The following is a 14,733-nucleotide window of genomic DNA, read 5'->3' on the forward strand; positions in this document are numbered from 1 at the left end:
CAAAACTGTTCGGGTAATCCGGTCGGTGTATGGCTGAAAACCGTCGTGATTGCCGGCGTTCCAAATAATGTGTTTTGGCCTGATTTTTCTCGTCGGTTTTGAACGTGATTGTGCAAGTCGGCCCGTGTGTGGTATGCGTACCGGTAATCACGATATATATATTTCTAAAAATTGCCAGTGTTGTACGTGATTTATGTATATTATAAAATGGCTGATTTGAGGCAATGCAGTAAACATGTATAACAGTAAACATAATTAAACCAATCACCTGGTTCTAATCGCAGTTCCTCCAACAAATTAATGTGAGAACTGTTTTCTTTTTAGAAGCCACCTTTTTGCCCATTTAGAGCGGTTTCTCTTAGCATATTTAGCTTTTATAGCTAAAACCGTTCCCAAGTAGCATTTGGACGTTATCTAACGTCGGGTATACTTCGCGTTCAATAAACCTGACGTCGGGTACCAACGTCGGTTCGACCGCCTGACGACCCTTATTTGCACCTAAATGGGGAATACAGATTCGGGTCGCCTCGACGTCGGTATCTGACCTAATAGGGAATGTAATTCTACCAATTACCAACGTCATATTACGTTGGATTTTAGTCACTTAAAATTCGTCGCTAAGCACTTACGTTACGTTTGGTTTCATATTCGCTACCAAGAATACATAAAAAACTAACCAAACTACTTAATTACAAATGGATTCATAATTACTCCTCGAATATAACTATAAGTGCCTATTTAATTTCATATTATAATAATTCTGAATCATTAATCCAGACATCAGTTTTGTCAACGGAAGTCACTTTCTTGATATATCTGATTAAAATACTCCGGAAAACAACGAGCGTATATATATATATATATATATATATATATATATATATATATATATATATATATATATATATATATATATATATATATATATATATATATATATATATATATATATATATATATATATATATATATATATATATATATATATATATATATATATATATATATATATATATATATATATATATATATATATATATATATATATATATATATATATATATATAGTATAAAGTAACTCGCAAAATATTTTTTTTTTAATTTTCTAGCTGGTTTAATCATAAAACTGTACTGTGGTTCCCCCCAAAGTCAACCTTATCAATATTATTCTACTAGAAATCGAAATGTGAATATAAATTTTAAAAACAAAAAACGATTTTAAAATGGCTGTCAATCGGATACGTGTTAAGAATGGCGGATTTCTGTGTCCCACTTAATATGAACTACCAATATACCAATTCCGACCGGGTCTCCAACATTAGTCGTCTCACACGACCGAAGTCATCAAACCGGACGACCGGCAATCGTATTATAATTCCAACGTACGCCACGTAACCTCACTCTGCGTTTTGCGTATCAGTGATTTGTGGATTTGTGCAACTATTTTAGTTTTTGTTTTCTCGTTAAAAAAAATGGGCAGCCACTTTTTTAAGTTTAACCTCACATGTCGGAGGAGGATGGGGTCTGCTGGTATCCTAAGCTAAAAAATTAAATTAAGATGCACCAGTGTAATGCAGCATCTCTTCCGGATAAAAAGCATTTACGGGTGGAGGCAAGACATCACCACTACTATTATTATTTTGCAAAAGCCTCGACCTCTTCCTGTAAAATGTAGATGAATGTCTAAATGCCTTTTTAGTGTTTTTTTAGGCATAATAAAAAATTTAAGTTTGTTTACAAAAACTTTTTATTAGGTTATGTTCATGATCTTCATTATGTCGCAAATGCTAATTAATGGGTTGTATTTACGGACATAAATAGAGATACGTAAATTAGGTTATAAATATGAACATAAAATACAACAAAATATAATTGGACATTAGTTTAGGGATTATCAGTGAGACGTATCCTATTCGGACAACGGGTAGACGTCGGGCTAGTTCAAGTATATGTACGTCGTGCAAGCCAACGTGGAAACGACATCGGGAAATTAATAAAAATGGTACGTTGTTATTTTGTACGTCGACAGATCGTTGGATTAACCGACTCGGATCCAAAGACGTCGCTTTTAATAGGAAAGCGACGTCACAGGTCGTATCACGAGCACCCGACCTAAATTTGCACAAAGTCTGACGTCGCTTCAGGTCAGATTTAGTTCGAAGTCAGATAGATGCTACTTGGGGTTACTAACGCCACTGTTGTATCCATAATCACGACAATACTGAATAGTATGCGGGCGTCATCAAGTTCGTGATTACCCAAACAGTTTTGCACGTCGAGTAATCCTGCCGAAAAAGAACGACGTCTGTGGGGGCCTTTATACCCTTACACGACGATCATTCGTTGATAAGGTAAATCTGGACGCGTCAGTAAACAATACTCAACCTCATTCAACAACATTCTCTTCCAAATGTTAATCTGGCTACTCGATACTACTTGGCACTGTTAGCCCAGTTGCTGCCCGTCTTGATCTCAACTGGTTCTCTTAACCTGTTTCTTACTGTCTGATCACTTATCCTAACCTGGTGAGCTCTTAAAATTTCATTGTGTAGGTTTCTAGCTGTGGTTGTACTCTATGTATTTTTCTTAATGTTGCTAATTATAGGTATAAATCGGTCCTGGGCTGCTGTTGTAGCTCTACCTGTAAGTCTACCTTGGTCATGATGTCTTGCATAACTGTGTTTCCCGTAGCGTCTTAATACTCTACTAATTGATGACTGATCAACATTAAGAATTTGAGCAATTCTAACCTGACTATGCCCCTCGTTTAATATCGTTACAGCCAAGTTACAGCGGTTTGAGCCTTCACCTTCTGTCAAATGTCTCGTAAAATGTATATTTTCATAATTCACCTTTTGAAAAGATCTAATTTTTGTTTTGTTTACAAAATTACACAATAAACAGAAAGTCGATTACCGATATGCACAAAATAATATGTAACTTTCAATGATGAAAGAAATTAAAGAATTGCAAACATAAACAAAACGGCCTACTGCATTTTTTCTAAATAGCTTTCCTATCGGGTATGTTGAAAACATTTTTACTTTAAAAAATACGAGTAAAAAACATGCTTCGTTTAGAAGTACGTAATAGTTACATTTTTTTCAATATGCGATAGTTATTTTGAGTAGTGTATTATTGCAACACTTGTCAGTGTGTATTTTTCTGTGTATTAGCTTCCAAATTGTCGTTTTGGACATCGACAGATTGGCAAAAAATAAAAGAAACTAACACGCCAGTTCCGATAGCGGTAATGGGCGAATTTCGATTCAGGTCCGGTCGACAAACTTTTTGGACAGGTACCAAAAAGAGACCGAACTAATGGGCTATTTCTCGCCGTCGTCATATCGCCGAGGGGGTTAATTTGGGTTGAGGCGATACCACCGACGATATTGACTAAAATGTATACAACTGTTTAAATATATCAATATTCACCAATATTATTTAGTAAACTTTATCTTCATGGCAGTTGTTGGTTGCGTCCTTTTTCATCTGCAACAGTTTGAAGACTTTTAATACTCTCCCTGGGCAGGTGGTATGGAAGGCATTGTTCTTTTTTTATATAAATTGGTCTATGTCCTCTACATTTACGCTCTTCCCAAATATCATGTTTTTAATTCTTTTCTTAAAGTTTTTATAATTTAATTGTGTTAATTCTTTTGATAACATATTATATATTGTGGTAGTTTTTGTTGTTAGTTTTTGAGTTCTCTTAGCTGATGTCTGATTTTCTTCTAGTTTCGTAAGTGTGTATTTGTCTGTTAGTTTTTAAAGAAATATATATATATATATATATATATATATATATATTATATATATATATATATATATATATATATATATATATATATATATATATATATATATATATATATATATATACAGGGTGAGTCTTAAATAAGTGCAAATATTTTTAGGGGAAGTATATTTCAACCCCAGGAACACAAATATGAGTTTTTTTCGCGAAAAAAAATTTGAAAATTTGGAATTTTTTGAAAAAATTTTTGAAATTTTTTTTAGTTTTTAGTTAAAAAATACAATTTGTTGATAATATGACAACATAGGTAATAGCTTAAATTTACAAGAAAGAAAATCGAGAAAAGATCCAATGGTTCTCAAAATTTTAGAAAAAAAACATTTTTTGGTAAATTTTCATAGTAATATTTCACTTATTTTAGATTTATTTGAAACACGGTAAAGAGGAAATATGTTTCTTTTATCGATATCTACCAGCCCAGAAAATATTTGCACTTATTTAAGACTCACCCTGTATAATTTATTTTTGATTTTATGTAGAAGTAATATATTATGATATTTTATTAATTGTCTTATGTTTAGTTCTTTTGTTTTTTGGTACACTTCTTCTGTTGATGTTAGTTGATCTATGTTGTTAGTTGGTTAAATATTATTTTTAGTATTTTATTTTGTTGTCTTTGCATCATGTTTAGGTGTCTTTTTTCTGCTGTATTACTCCATGTATTAATTAAATATATATTTCTTGATGAAAATAATGCATGATATATTGGTTTCTTCATATTTGGTGGTATTATGTTTTAGCAGTTTTAGGAGTGTGGCAATTATTCTGGCGTTTTCTTTTTTTAAACTATTTATATACGTATCCCATTTTAAACTGTTATGAATTTTAATTCCGAGGTAATGGACTTCGGATTTTTCTTTTATTTTTTGCTGGTTTAGAGTTGTAGTTAAGTCTTTTATTTGCTTTTTTTATATTAAATCTTATAAATTCTGTTTTGGATTCATTTATAGTTAGTGAGTTGTTGAAGCAGAAGCACCACATTTCAAATTTCTTCAGATGATTATTTAGGTTCACTCAGAATACACCATACATAAATCGTCAGCATAAGCATATATATTCTACAAAAAAAAATGTTCTTCAAGTAAATTGTTAGTATAAAGAATGTATAGCAGTGGTGGCAAGTTACCACCTTGTGGTAGGCCATATGGATAAATAAATAAATAAATAAATAAATAAATGCCTTTATTGTCAAAAAATGTTTCAATTTGTAGACAAAGGTAAACTAACAAACAAAGTAGAAAAAAACAAGGTACACAAACAAACAAACAAAAGATAATACAAAATATTATATAAATAATATTGTCAGTCTTATTGTTAAAATAAACATTTATAAATGTTTACAATGTCAAAGAACAAAAAATTTAAAATAATATTCAAAAATATTTAGCCAGTTTATAGCAAAATAACAATGACCTCTAAATAAATTAATTTCGATGTCATTAGTAAATATAGCAATAGCAAACATTAGACCAGTGTTTTCAAGATCAATTTTTTTTTTTTCAGATTTTCAATTCAAATATAATTCATTTACGGCGTAGAAAGCCTTGTCTAGTAAATAAGAGTTCAATGCTTTGCGAAATGAAAAAAATGATGTTATGGATTTGATTTCAAATGGCAGGTGATTGTGCATTTTTTTCGAGTTGTATAATATTGAACTTTTAACTAACTCTGAGCGTGGGGTAGGTAGATAAAGATCTTGCTCCGCGTTCCTGAGTGGATAAGTGTGAGATGGCCTTTCTTGAGAAGCTGATACATATTTACGTATTAGGCAAACGGATTCAAATATTGAGCTAAGCTGCTATTGCTGTCTATGTCTTCGATTTTTGTTTTCTGTGATCTGTAATTCAAATAACTTTTTACTAGATTGATGTAATTTTCAAATCCATATATGAAATGAGTTTCTCTAAGAATTTTTCTTTATTGACTGTATCGAATGTTTTTTTCATATCAAAAAATACTGCAACGACCATAAATATGTTTCTTTTCTATACATTTTTTTATGTTTTCAATCAAGTCATATACAGGTGAGCTCCTGCCTGAATTTTTCTGGAAAGCATATTGTGCTGCATTTATTATTTTATTTTGTGTTGCATATCCTGGCATTCTATTATGTAAACATTTTTCTATTATTTTGTTCAATGCTGATATTAAACTATGATAATAAAGTAATTGGTCTATAATTTTGTGTTTGGTTTGGCATCGTTCTTTTTGCCTTTTTTGTATATAGAGATTATTGTAGATTATTTTAGGTATTGTGCGGACAACAAAGTGATCCTATCAGGGTTCGTTTTCTTTTCCTTTTGAGGTACGGAACCCCAAAAACTAAACAAAGTCGAACATTTTGCAAAATCAAGCTGAAGCAATTCTGCATTATTTAAATTCAATTACTTAATATGGCAGTTGTTTGTTTATTAGCGTGGATAATTTAATTTAAATTTGTAATTTATCAACTTTACTTCTAAGGAAAATGCCGATAGGGTAATCAGATATGTCATTCCTGCATTAATTAACTGGATATTCTATAAAGATCGTTAAAATGGAAATTTAAATCATCTAATTAACTCGGGCGTATTGATTGTCACGGAAATAATGCCGACGAAGCTTCATTCTGATACGGTAATAGATCGATCAGGCTATTAGATTGTAAAAAAATGGCTTAAAAATTGGAAACAGTTTCCTGCTTATTAAAATTACGTTATTTAATGTCATTTTCGATTTTATTTTGACGAACCTTTATGGAAAATGTGTATAATTTGTTATTAAATAAAAAACAAATTATTAATGTATTTAATTCTTAAAATGTAGTGTAAATTAAGTGTAAAACCAAAGACATTATAAAGATAGACCGAAACTCTCATTCATAAATACCCGTTGGTAGTGTATCAAACATTCCAATGTGTCAAACAAGGTACAGAAGAGACAGAGAAGTCTAAAATTTCCGACCTCGACAACTAGGCGCATTTGGATTTTTCTAATGGCCACTGGCGTATCGTTTTTTTTGGAACGAATTTAATTAGTACAGTAAAATTAAAGTAATTAGTAAAATTTTTACTCCATATCATTAGTAAAATTTTTACTCTACATTAACACTTTTTCGTCAGATGAGTTTTGTTATAAGGTCTAATATAATAATATAATTAATATCCCACATATACTTATGTTGAAACATTAGTAGATAGTTTTCGAAAATGGCTCCAACGTCGATTTTCAATTTAAACTTTCAGTTACTTCTATATAAACTTTCAGTTACATTTGAATATTTACAGGGTGACTCAGGCTTCCGAAACAGTTCTATATTAGGTTTGTGGTTGGTGACTTTTCTTTCAATTTTTTTCAGAATATGGAGGCAATGGTAAAGCACATTTTAGACATTTTTTTAAACATAGGTGGCCGAAACATATTTTCAAACTAAAGTTGTAGATTTGCCATTAAATTTCCATTCCAGAAATACAGATATATACCATTCCAACAACAGATATACACAAATACACATGGATACAAAATACAAGGGGATTAAGATCTATAATTGACTATAATATCATTAGAAAAGACTCCAAACTAGAAGTAAAAGATGTAAGAGGGTATAGAGAAGCCACGTGTGGTAGTGATCATAATCTACTCAAAGCTACAATAGTACACAAACCGAGAAGAACCGATGTAAATATGGAAGACAAAGAACAACAAAAAAGCAACAAAGAACAACAAAAGAGATATAACATAGATAGCTTTGACAATGAGTGTACAAAAGAACTATACAGAAAACGCCTAGATGAGAAATTAATAAATACAAGATTCGAAGACCCCGAAATATATCACGAACACATTAAAAAAAGTATACACCCAACTGCGCTGGAGGCCTTGGGACCTTATGGATATACTAAAAGTAAAAAACCATATTGATGGGATCCAGATATAGAAAGTATTATAACTGAAAAAAGACAAAAATATCAACAATTTTTAAATACAAATAGTGACAATGATAAAGTAGAATATAAAAAAATACAAGCAATAGTCAGACGCAAAATAACACAGAAGAAAAATGAAGCTTGGGAACGAAAATGTATGAAAATCAATACTTATCTGGGTAAAAGAAAAAGTACTGAAAGCTGAAAAATGATAAAACAATTAAGACAAAATCAAAATAAGGACATAATATCGACAGTAACAATGGACAAATGGGAATCGTATTTTAAAACTTTACTTACCGGGAACAGAACATATTTTGAGACAGGTAAAGAAACACAAGAAAGGATAACAGTAGCCGCATCTCCCCTCAGAATAACAACTAAAGAAGTAAGGGAGACGTAAAAATTTAAAAAATGGTAAATCCGCAGGCCCGTTAGATATACCAGGAGAACTGATAAAATATGGGACGGAAAATCTGTACCGACATATAACAAAACTCTTCCAGATGTGCATAGATGGCGCAGAAGTACCAAAAGATTTTAAAACCTCATATATCACGACGATTTTTAAAAAAGGAAATCGAGAAGACTGTGCAAACTATAGAGGCTTGGCAGTGACAAGTACATTAAGTAGAATTATATGGAAAGATACTATAGAATAAAATAGAAAATGCGAGGGTGTCTCACTCGGGTTAAAAATGTACACGTACTCCCAAAATATCCTTCCACTGCTAAGCGACTACCAATGACTATGAAGAAGACTGCCTATGACTGCCATGTAAATTATTATAGGTGACTGCCATAAGACTGCCAGCGACTGCCATAAGACTGTCAGCGACTGCCAAGAAAATGTACATGTAATTCCAATAGTGAGACATCCCTCGAGAAAAAATGAATATAAAGAGATAGAAATAGAAGAACAGGCGAGTTTTAGAGCGGGAAGGTCTACTGTGGATCATCTGTTTACCATAACACAGGTCTTAGAGAAAAAACGGCAAAAGATCAAGAGGTACACTTACTACTTACTATATATAGACCTCCAAAAGGCTTATGACAGCATACCATTAAATAAATTGTGGGAAACGTTGAAAATAACTAATATAAATGTCAACCTACTTAAAGCAGTTAAGAACTTATACCAGAACACCACAGCTAGAATAAAAATACGAGACTCATTGTCAGAAAGCATAAAAATTACAAAAGGCCTCAAGCAGGGATGTTGCCTATCTCCTATACTATTCAAAATATACCTGCAACAAGCACTAAAAAAAAAATGGATGCTTTAGTGTAGAGGAATGGGAATCCCCCTAATAAATGAGGACACCCTATACACCCTATTTTTTGCGGACGACCAGATAGTCCTAGCCCAAGATCACGACGACCTTGAATATATGGCAAGGAAGCTGATAGAGGAGTATAAGAAATGGGGGTTGGAGGTAAATATCACCAAAACTGAATGTATGACTGTCGGGGGGCCACAAGAGAACATAGTCTTAGAGGATGGAAGCGTGATAAAAAACTGCGACAAATATAAATATCTCAGATTAAAAATAACTAACGATGGAAAACTCGACAAGGGTATAAAAGATCGAATAATGCAAGGCAGAAGGGCAATATCTATGTTGAATGGTGTACTGTGGGATCAAGGAATCTCTAAAACGAATAAGAAGAATATATATAATACGGTAGTAAAACACATAATAACTTACGGAAGCGAATATGGCAGTTGAAAAGCAGAACAGAGAACATGCTATTAGCGACCGAAATGGATTACTGGAGGAGATCTGCTGGAAAATCGAAAAGAGAACAAATAACCAACAACAGAGTAAGGGAGATTATGGGAGCAGAACACACAATTGTGGACGACATAAGAACAAAACAACTCATATGGTTTGGTCATGTGCAACGAATGCCCGATCACAGAATACCAAAACAAATTTTACTGTGGACACCTCGAGGCAGAAATAAAAGAGGTAGGCCGCGACGAAGCTGGAGGGAGGGTGTGGATAAAGAACTAGAAAATAGAGAAATACCTGATGATCTCTGGCTAAATAGACCAGATATATATATATATATATATATATATATATATATATATATATATATATATATATATATATATATATATATATATATATATATATATATATATATATATATATATATATATATATATATATATATATATATATATATATATATATATATATATATATATATATGTATATATATATATATATATATATATATATATATATATATATATATATATATATATATATATATATATATATATATATATATATATATATATATACATGCAATCCGTCTTTATCAAGACCGAAACGTACCACGCGCCATCATTACGAAGCCCGATTTGGTTTTAGGAAGCCCGATTTCGGGCTTCGTAAAAAACCGCGTGTATATATTTAATATAGGCATCAGGAAGGTCATCTCTATCGATAGCCGAAAATTGGTCGGGCTTCATAAAATCTTAAAATATATCAAAATATACACCTCTAGTACCCATGTATGTGACCTAGGGGCGCGTAAGCGCAACAACATATCAAGAGTATAAGAAGCCCGCTGTATATGTTTGATATATATAAGAGTATAAGAAGCCCGCTATATCCGGCAACATCGTACCCTACCTAAACGAAAGATTTTAGATCTTTCTACTTAAGATTATCATTAGAAAATTAATGAAATAGTTTTTTTAGATGTTTATATTGAATTTAAAATAAATTTATTTTAGAAAATTATTTTAAGACTTAAGATTTTTAATTACATTAAGAAAATATAAATGGAAGCTTTAAAAATATACAGTGTTATAATATAATAAATATAAAAAACGTAAATATTCGTAAATCATATTTTATAATATTATTTTGTTTTAAATATACAGGGTGAGTTTCCTACGATGTTCTTTATGGGTATCTCGGAAACTACTGGAGCTAGAGTCGGTTAAATGGGGAAAGAATTGCAGTTTTGTGGGGTCATAAATATGCGCTTTTCAGATTTTTGAAAAAGTTCATGGCTTGCTAGATATTTCGAAAAAAAACAAATTTTGGCTATTTTAAAAATTATCCCTAATTCCATTATAATCTATTTTAGACAAAAAGTTTTCAGATAAAAGTTGTAGATAATCACATCCTTAATGAGATTGTGTCCTCCGTTTTCTTCTAAAGCCTGTCATTTTTGACATATGATACAAACATATCTTTTTTTTTAAATGGAAACCATAGTTGGCCATGACTTCATAAAAAGCGCCATTTTTTAAGCTTTTTAGCGATATAAGCTGTAATATGTTTTTTTTTCGAAAAATTACCGAGTTATAGCCAATTCGTATCATTTTTAAACAGTTTCACTTAGTTAGCCATGGAAACAAGTTCAATCGCCGTTGCTCTCAGAAATGTGAAGCTGTCACATCCAAACTTTGTAAATCAAAATGAACAAAAATTGCAAATATGAATTTTTCAAATGAAGAAAAGCGTGTAGATACTCGCGCATCAATAGAGTGGTTCCAACATGACTTTCATTATGACCCCCCATAATGAAATAAATGTTAAAATTTTTTTATATCATAATAATTATGCAAACTCAAGGATAGGAAGAGATGGACCAATTGCATGGGCCTCCTCGATCACCTCACCTAAAGTGCGAAACATTTAAGTTGAACAGCGCGGCATCGGTACGGGGGGTATGGCTTCAGTTGAATTTATCCGTAAATTGCCCAGTGGTTTGCATTGGCCCGCATTCCTTTCGCTGTTCTTTTTCTGTTTAAAATGTGTCGAATATTATCCATTTTAGATTTTGTATGCGGTATGGTTAAGAATAAGGTTTACAAAAAAGCTTATGAATTAAGAGCCACTTCGAGTGCCTAAGTGGCGGTACGAGAGAAGTTTAAGTCGACCGGTCCTTCTGTGTGAAATAGGTAGTAATTCAGTTTTAAAAAGATGCAACTCAAAACAAAGGCGGATTTTTTGAACATTTCTAAAATAACTTAAAGTGTGTGTAGTGATATTATTTTTTAAGTTTTAGTTTGTGTAATGTAAATTGTAAAGAACCGTTTAATACTATTTTCTGACTTTTTATAAGTGATAAATCATAACAGAATAAGGGTATCATGCAATCTAAGTGAAATTAGTCAAGAAAGATAAGAACTGGCTATAACTAAATTCAACTTTTATAACATGTCTTGAAAACCGTTCTCTAAAAAACGTAACATTCACCTGTCAACGTATCCTCGAAAATGTATGGTCAAGATTTCTTCATTTGAAAAATTCGTATTTACAATTTTTATTTATTTTAATCTACAAAGTTTGGATGTGACAGCTTCACATTTCGGAGAGCAAAGACGATTAAACTTGTTTCCATGACTAAGTGAAATTGTTAAAAAATTATAAGAATTGGCTATAACTCAGTAATTTTTCAAAAAAAAACATATTATAGCTTATATCGCTGAAAAGCTTAAAAAATGGCGCTTTTTATGAAGTCATGGCCAACTATGGTTTCCATTTAAAAAAACATATGTTTGTGTCATATGTCAAAAATGGCAAGCTTTAGAAAAAAACGGAGGATACAATCTCATTAAGGATGTGATTATCTACAACTTTTATCTGAAAACGTTTAGTCTAAAATGGATTATAATGGAATGAGGGACAATTTTTAAAATAGCCAAAATTTGTTCTTTTCGAAATATCTAGTAAGCCATGAACTTTTTGAAATATCTGCAGGGCGCATATTATTTATGATCCCACTAAACTTATTCTTTCCCCATTTCACCGACTCTCTATCTCCAGTAGTTTCCGAGATACCCATAGAGAACATCGTAGGAAAGTCACCCTGTTTTAATACATAGTACTTATTTGTATATTTAAAAAATAATAAGTTTATAAACTTGTGACGTTTAGGACTTGCAGTTACAGCTTTAAAAATAAACAGTCTTTTACTTTAGATATTTTATTGAAAAATAAACTTAAAATCATATAAAACATCATATAAAATATACAGGGTTGTGCACCACATACGACACGGAGTATTGTAGCTAAACGATTAGATTTTTACAAATTGTAAGTTTTGGGTTCGTTGAAGGACTATTAGAGATAAAATTTGTGTGTCCCAAATATGTAAAAAATATTATAGTTGAATTTTTTAAATGGAACTCCCTGTATATTATTCTATTTTTAGATTCTACGATTAAAATAAAGGTAAATTTGATTAAGTTTTATCACACTTAAACCTTACCGTTTTTGCAATATTTTCAATTTTATGAAATTGCAGTAAAAATATTAAGGCTTCATTTCTCCAAGGGTACCAAAGTTTTTAATACTGAATATTTACTGAAGATTATTTATTGATCAGATATTGTGTTGCAATAATAAATATTTTACTACCTTATACAGAGTGTCCAAAAATTTATATTAAATAATGACTAGCTTTAAACGGCAATGAATTTAAATGGAGCACCCTATATATTTTACGTGAATCAGATGCAAATGTAATTGTCTATCAAATTGTATTATACCATTTTTTACCCATCTCTTTAAGTTTTCGTAGAAAATGCATTTTCTTATAATTTAAACCTCATTTATCACTATATCCATGGAATATAGACATTTTAGATTATTTTTAAAGATGTAACAAATTTTCAAAAAGTACGGATACTAATATTGTCGCTTATTTCATTAAAAAAAATTAATTTTATTTGTCTTGTTATGAGCTTTCGAAAAATATATCCTATACTTGTTTCCATAAACAAGATACATTAATTAATTAAATTTATGACATAGGCGGCTGATTTACATGAGATAATGAAAACAATCGAGTCGACGTAAAATTTTGGTTATTGTCTATTCTACGCTAGTTTCTGTGTGTGAAATTACGTATAGGACAAGTTCATAAAAATATCAATATCTCTGACTGACAGCGCGTTATCTGCGAGTGTGAGTGCAGTTTATTAAGATAACATGACGAAGAGCAAAATTCTCTGGTACAATTAAATTAAATAAAATAATAATACTCTTAAATTAGGTTGATTTATGTTAAAAAGTTAAATAATGCATTAAAAAATACAAATATTCTATTTAAAAACTGCAATTATACATTGAAATAAATTGTATCCACATAATGATAATTGTTATATAAAAAACCATATTAACTTACAATAATGGGCTAATATTGTATATGCAGCTAACTTAGTAATATTTTTTTAGTTATTAAAGAAGAAGGAAGAATTATCGGAATTACCATTTTTTTTAATTTTCCGGTGTATTGCTTTCATCAGAATGGAGAAAAAAGAACACAAGGAACATATGAAAGCCTAAAGTCCCAATTTGAAACTGTTGCTTTCTTTATTGATTTATTGAACGAAGAGTTATAGGGGTTGAGCCACTTTTGAGACGCACCCGGTATAGCATTCTATTTGAAAAAGTTTAACTTCAACCTGGAAATAACTCTGTTAAAATGACACTATAGATTAACATTTTTTTATTAATTTAGGCTACTATTGCTAACCAATTTTTGTAAAAAAATAAAATAAAATTATTAAATACACAAATAGAAAACCTGCTAAAAATTTAATGAAAACAGTGAGTCATTCTGCAATAGTTATAAGAAATGTTTAGAAATAAGTTTTTTTTCAACTGCTTACTATAATTGTAAATTTAAAATATAAATTTAAAATTTTACTACTTTACAGTTGAGGGCTGGTGTTACAACAGCAAGATAAAACACTAATTCACCACAAAACACTTTATTTTTGTCATCATGTATTTTAATCATCTTCTGATGATGCTAATATGGTTAGCGAAACACGCGTTTAGTACAAAAATAAAGTGTTTTGGTATATTGTGGTGAATTAGTGTTTTATTTTGCAATTTTACTACTATTGAAAAATGAGATATTTTGATATCACATGAGTCATAAAAATCATCAAAATACATTAAATAAATATTACTTATATAATTTAAGTAGCAAAGAGTAAAAATTAAAGATACGGCAACAACGCCG

General features: G+C 30.7%; 1 protein-coding gene across 1 annotated transcript in view; it reads right to left on the reverse strand.

Annotated features, from left to right (window-relative positions):
- Positions 1 to 14,733, reverse strand: part of LOC115877495 (high affinity cGMP-specific 3',5'-cyclic phosphodiesterase 9A) — a 543,425-nt gene that overhangs the window by 390,530 nt on the left and 138,162 nt on the right. The window lies entirely within an intron of this gene.

This window comes from Sitophilus oryzae, unplaced genomic scaffold, assembly GCF_002938485.1.
Source record: "Sitophilus oryzae breed Bouriz unplaced genomic scaffold, Soryzae_2.0 scaffold_1494_pilon_pilon, whole genome shotgun sequence".
NCBI lineage: Eukaryota > Metazoa > Arthropoda > Insecta > Coleoptera > Curculionidae > Sitophilus > Sitophilus oryzae.